At 37.8% G+C, this 6,744-nt stretch overlaps 1 long non-coding RNA gene across 1 annotated transcript in view; it reads left to right on the top strand.

Annotated features, from left to right (window-relative positions):
• The first annotated feature begins 6 nt into the window (after positions 1 to 6).
• The window catches only part of LOC111265652 (uncharacterized), an 18,253-nt gene continuing 11,515 nt past the window's right edge, over positions 7 to 6,744 (top strand). The window contains exon 1 of the long non-coding RNA XR_002683554.2: positions 7 to 6,587. This is a non-coding gene — a long non-coding RNA (uncharacterized LOC111265652). The remainder of the gene's footprint in view (positions 6,588 to 6,744) is intronic.

Here is a 6,744-nt window from a genome sequence, read left to right as displayed (position 1 = left end):
ACATAATTGGAAAACATGTGCATAAATGTAATCGAGAGAACTAGGCGTGGATTACGTACTATATATACAATGAAGAACACTAACCAACAAACGAACGTTGCTAACCACCTTCATCTTTTGTGTTAATTGTTTACTTCCTGTCTCTCTAACTCTCCATATATATATATATATATATATATTATATATATATATAATTGTTTCTCACCTCATATTATGCATTTCTATAGATTGTCGGTTCATTTCACATCGTTTGTTTATTATTGCGACAACTCATTTAAAGGATCATTAGAAATCGTTAGAAAAAGAGCGACACAAGAGGCAATACTAAACAAAACGCAGAACAGCAAAAAAATCACGTGACCATTTACTACAAACGAACAAATAAATGTAGTCAAGAACATACAATTACATAGATAACATTCTTGTGGCGCACGATGCTTTTGATTCCATTATTTTTATCACATCCCGACCAGAGTTCCTAAAGTTGCAAGGTGGTGCGAAAGCTATCAAACCATTTACGCAGGTACATTGCGAGGGCTATAACTGTAGGGCTATACTGTTAAATGGCTGTCATTGACAGTGACGATTCTGTTTTCCTGTTCATATAAAAACGAACACTGGCTTAGAGCTCTTAGAGAAATTCCGATTGTACTTCCGCATCCGATGTGGTGTCATGAATGGTGCTATCCAATTGCCTTGTTAGCAAACGTGACGGGGAAAGCTACACTGATAAGCGATCATCTCCGCAATGCCGTCATAAGAATTTGGCGTCCCGATTGCTTTGACGAAACTTGTTTTTTGTGGATGTCAAACTCGGTAATTCGGACGGAGGCAACTGGTTACGTGAAGTTCATCATCATCATCATTTCACAATAAAATTAATCGTCGTCCTTATCAAAGCCAATTCATCAACAAACAGTCCGACAGTACTTTTTCTAATACGGGCTCAATTTAATTAGACGAATTAATCTAATGAAGTGGTAGTTGAGGTCTCTGCCTTTCTTCGCTGATCGATTTTTGTTTTTGCTTATCGATTTCAGCCCGTATAAAGCTTAGGCTCGCATGACGCATCAAGTTATTATACTTTTCCTTATTGAAAAAAAGTAGTTAAAGTTGTGTTAATATAATGCTGATTTCACTCAGCTAGATTTGGCATGAGCCTGCTTTCTGACTATTCAACTCTTGATCAGAATTGCTTTTTAACCAAGTGATGTATTTTCACTGTTTACTCAGTTGGATCCATTTGATTGTTCTTCTGGAATCTTAAGCTATGTATAAGTAGTGTCTTTGTGTATAATGACGATGATTTGTATCGTGAGCCTTGTATATCAGTTTCGCAGACGACGTACAGAATTATATGAACGACTTTGGAAATCCCATACGTCCTAACACATTTTTGTAAGCATACGCAGAACTTTCGTTTTTTTGGGAAATGACACCATACGGCATTTACTTTGTAATGCCGCTGGCTAGAGACGAGTTACGTCAAACCTACCTTTTTCGAGAAGAACATCATTCATGAGCAATTACGTAGTATTTCTTTTACATATTGAGACAGATAGTATTCGTTCGGTTCGCCATTTGTAACTACACCTAAGTCACGTTTTGTACATCCTATTCAACATGCTGTTGGAATATTCGGTTCAAAATGAAAACGAAGATCTTAAAAAAAAAAAATGATCTATGCTTCTGTGCATTTTCACGCCTTCTCGGGCAGGAGAAGAATAAATTTTGCATTGGAAAGACGAAGATTTCTGGCCACACGTATACACAGATTTATTACAGATCATGCATTCCGTGATGGAAAATGAAAATGTGTTCCGTCCAGCACGAAATATTAAACTACATGCAGACGCTAAACCTTCTTAATAAAATTGCTAATTATAGTAGCGACGTTAATGATAACTATAATAGGAATAGATGATGTTGGCACACCTTATATGAAGAGGAGTAATTCTCAAGAAACAGAAAAGTAAAAGCTGATTATTCTGATTGTTACCTACATTATGCGTATGTGCATAAACTATAAAGGAGCAGGCATCTTGACTTAGCACAGTTTCATCAATGCAAAGGAATCATTTTTAAGTGGTAAATTTTTTGCTGATTAATTTACAATTAGTTTTTTTTTTTTTTATTAATGAACTGACAGGGCGAACTGGTGCTTAGCTTTTTCCTTTTTAATCAAGTATTCAATGCAGATTCTACTATAATCTGTGGAAACCGTAAGAAAAGTATTGTCTTGCAACAAAGAGGCCGTCAACATTAAGGTAGAAGCGTTGGTATATCACCAACTTAACTTGAACAACACCAAAATATTCATTATGAATTAAAATTAGCACTGTTCGGGTCATTATATAACCCCAGAAAGATGGGTCTTGCCGATAGCATTGGTTATAAACATGGTTATGATTACAAGCTGTACCTGGAAATTGGTTACGTACGTAGGAAAACTAACAGCCACCAAACGTCCCATTTTATAAAAACTTACGATACAATAAGCTTATTTATAGAGAAATTTGCGACTGATACATAAACAAGCTGTCCTGTGCTGTTGCGCTCAAATGTCACTATAAAATTGTCCGAAACAACGATGGCGCTAGTAACCGTTGAAAATGCTATGTATTTACCATAGAATTCAGTCTGGTTAGTTTATCGCCTGGTGTTATTAGTTGAACACTGGGTTCCGTTAATTGACAACCCAACGGTTCGCCTGGTATTTTTAGGAATACACACCTGTCCAAACGGGCGAGACAGAAACGTCACAAGGCTCTCCATCTACGTTTGACCTTTAGCGAACAACAACAACAACAACAACAACAACAACAATATAGGGGAAAAATAGCCTAAAAATCCGCAAAAAGCACCTGCCCTACGAAATCCAATAGTTGAGATAGTATCTCTCAAAACTACGATAAAACATTCCAAAATCCTATCTTTAAAGAAAAAAATATACAGCCTGCATTGTGGAAGCATTGGACCTAGTAGCCCAAAACGACCACAATGCTTTTGCGAGCTTGTCGGACTCTATCTATGAAAACCTATTTCCATAATTAATGTCGCAACACAGTAGACGTTGAACGCAGAGCAGATTCACTTCTCGAGCAAAGCCCTTGAGCTTTATTTTAACTAGAATTTGTTTCGTTTGATCGTGCTTTCGGCTTTAGAATCATAATTGCTAACTAATAGGTCGTCAGTAGTGAATCACCTGACGCAAAAAAGATTAAGCGAGGGCATGTTGAACGCGAACGTAATTTAAGTTTATGAAAGGTACGATCACTACTTTGGGAAGTCACAGACACGCGATTCGCGTGCTGATGTAACAGCTAGAGATGCACAGGGGTCCCTGGGAAGAGCTTATTGTCTGTAATGTTTTTTTATCTGCCTGGTCATTCCCCGAAAGGTGACGTATCCTCACGCGTGAAATTCATTACAGTGTAGTCTCGGCCTGCGAAACGTACACGGTAAAATCAATAAGCTGCTCACATGATTTATTATTTATTTTTGAGCAATACGTTGCAAGCTTTGGTTTAAGGCACGCAAAGCGCGTGGAGCAGGCAATCCAAAATGCAGTCACCACGACTGAAGTTGCGCGCGGGATGTATTCGTGCAGATCGTGGCTTGTCGAGGGTTATGAAAACGAACACGCCTTTGAACGGAACGTTGCATTTGTTGTGCTGCAGAATTCAGGAACAAAAAAAGACCAACAGCAAGCAAGCAGCGACTTCCTGCTGATGCGGTCAATCGTCACTGGTTGAGAAGATGGTGATGAGGAGCTGGAAATAAAAGAAGCGGCAATTAATAGTTGTACTGTGGTGCGTTTACAAGAAAACAAAGGCGATACTTGACTTCAGCATTCATACGCGTTTGAACCAGGACAAGAAGAATCCTACTTAGGCTTGCGGGCAGTTTAACCTAATTTCAGATATAATCACTTGTAATCCATACAGATCATGCGGTGACGCGTACGACTGTCAACCTGGATCAATGATCATTAACTCGGGCATATATATATATATATATATATATATATATATGATTACTGAGATGATAAATAGGTTCTGGTGATAACAAACTGTGTAATTATAATATTCTTACTAATACGTTGTTGTTATTATTATATATCCTTACCTTTTAGATGGTCGCCCTTGTGTTTAAATGAGCAGTCATCAACGCGAACTCTTGAAAAAATGTCAAAATAAATGAGGAAAGCCGACGCAGGGCAGAGGGAGCGAATGTGTATAGCTATTAATACATGGCTAGTAGATAAATAAGGATGATGATTTCGATCCTTAATTTCGATTGTTCTGATATTAATTAGCGACAGTAATGGAATAGTATAAATAAAAAATTAGGCATCCACTGAGTCCGCCATTCATATCTGCGATGAGATTCGACCACCGTCCGAACGCCACAAACTTCTGATGCACTTAATAGCACTAACGTTCAAATCTTTTCTAGTAGCCATAAATGGATGCGCGTCTTAATGCCCTTCAAAGAGCATCCTTCTAAATGCTCTTTAAACAGCGCCACCTATATATATATATATATATATATAGTAAACACAATATTGGAGTTAAGGAAAAAACGCTGACGAAAGAAAAGCATGAAACAGGACGGTGGTTGCGGGAATACAGGGGTAAGCGATTAATTACTTATATTATTATATAGTATAGTCGTATTTATGAAATACATGTATTATTATTGATTTATGAATTGCCATCTATAGTAATCGCCAGCACACCTACGATAGGGGAAGAGGTGCATCGTTATGCTGGCAGACCCCGAGGATACGCTAAAGAGACGTCGGTACGGGGCCTCGAAAAGGAAGTCTGTCAGTTACTACTTGGTTACTTGATTACTAAATGATCATTGCTTAGATCGACCGTTATGAGGCAAAACGACAAGTGATACGCGAAATCCAAGAAGGCAGTGTAGTATGTACACTGTTATCTATTTATGTATAGAAAGGAAGTTTTGAGGGAGTTTTGATTCATAACGCTCCGATAATTTATGCTTCGAAAACATAAGTTATTTCTTTTTATAAGCTTTATTTGCGGCGCAATAGTTTCGAAATGTATGCACCATCGTTAATCTTCTAAATAATGACATTTTAGTTTCTTTATGTGTGGATAACGCCGGTGTGGAAATGTTCCGATCGACCGCGCCGTTCCCTCTACTCCCTCGTTATCCGGTCTGCTTGTTACCTCTTTTACCACTATCCGTACACTTTTCTCTACTACCAGCGGTCTTTGCATGGACAACAGTCAAAATACCACCAACGCATATATACGAGGCAACAAATATCTAACTCATGCTAATTATATTATTGTTATTTTGACGATTGGTAACAATGTCACATTGTATTGTATGTAAAATGATGTCGAGTCCAATATTTAGCTACAATTTAGCGATCTAATGGGCTAAATGCGTATTTAAGCAGCACTAAGTGAATAAATGTGAATAAGAAGAACAGATGCGATACGACATACCTATGCTTTTCCGATATGGAATAAATCACTCTGCTAGAGTATATCATGCCGAACCTACAATCACCAATAATAAAGCAAGGAGATTGATTTAGATAATTAGCTTAACTTCCGATATTAGTAAAGATAATGATAATTAACATCTTTACTATGACCGAGTTTGTAAAAGATAATCGTGATTATATATAGGTACAGTGGTAATGCTGCTAAGGCGGTGGGCGAAGATGAGACAAGAAAGGTAAAAAAAACTAAAAAACGTGTACCAGCTGTGTAGGCACGTGCGAGTATGACGCACTGACGATGACAAAAGCCATGAAAGAGAGGAGGACAAAAATCGACGAGTGATTGTGCAAGCAGAGCCAATATGACAGAGTGATAAAGAGCGGGGGAAGTTGTGGACAAATAATGAAGAAATATATAAAGAAGGGAAAAGGTGTAAAAATAAACATGCAGTAGAGGAAGTACATATATAGATAAGCATGATGACACAAAAAAAAGAAATAAACACCTCTGTCGAGAAAACAGAGAAATTTTTGATGGTGTAATAGAATGAGGAACAGCACGGGATACAGCGGGGGGGGGGGGGGGGTTTATAGATACTGATTGAGTCAAACAATATGCGTGCTAGTCTGTTATGTCTATACACAGCAATGCATCCGTAATAGAGAATAGTAATAGTGGTTATAATCGTTTGAAAAGGCTGTGCACGAACTTAAACAATAAATATAAGCATAACGTACTATGCGTAGGCTTCGTTTTATGCCCGTGGGAAAACTAACGATGATGCAAAGTAAGGTACCAAGCAACAAGAGGACAAATATATGGATTAGTGTACAACAGTGCATAGCTTATAGTAAAAAAGACAATAAGGAAAGGTTTAGGTCAGCTGGGCAGAGAGAAACGTAGACTATATAAACAAGCGCGCATGCTCATCGGCTTGCTCCATATAGCCTATAGAAAAACACGTTTACCAAGCATGTTGGAAAAACGAGAAAACAAGGAGGGCTGAAGAAAGGTAAGGGGCAAAGAGCAAATGCTAAACTGTCGTAGCTGAATCGGACTACGTGTGTGTTACGGAAGCGAACCAATATAAGTAAAAAGGCAAGTATTTTCAATAGAAGTGTTCATATGCTGTTAGATACACAACCCTATTCGAATTCAAAAAAGGAAAAATCAGGCAAAGAAGATTAGAAAAAACTAGAATGCTTAATGAACAAAATGGCTTTAGTTAAAAGGCGCGAAATATTTATGTCATAAT

Source organism: Varroa jacobsoni, unplaced genomic scaffold (genome assembly GCF_002532875.2).
Source record: "Varroa jacobsoni isolate VJ856 unplaced genomic scaffold, vjacob_1.0 scaffold_997, whole genome shotgun sequence".
Classification (NCBI taxonomy): domain Eukaryota; kingdom Metazoa; phylum Arthropoda; class Arachnida; order Mesostigmata; family Varroidae; genus Varroa; species Varroa jacobsoni.
This window is presented reverse-complemented; position numbering and strand designations above follow the sequence as displayed.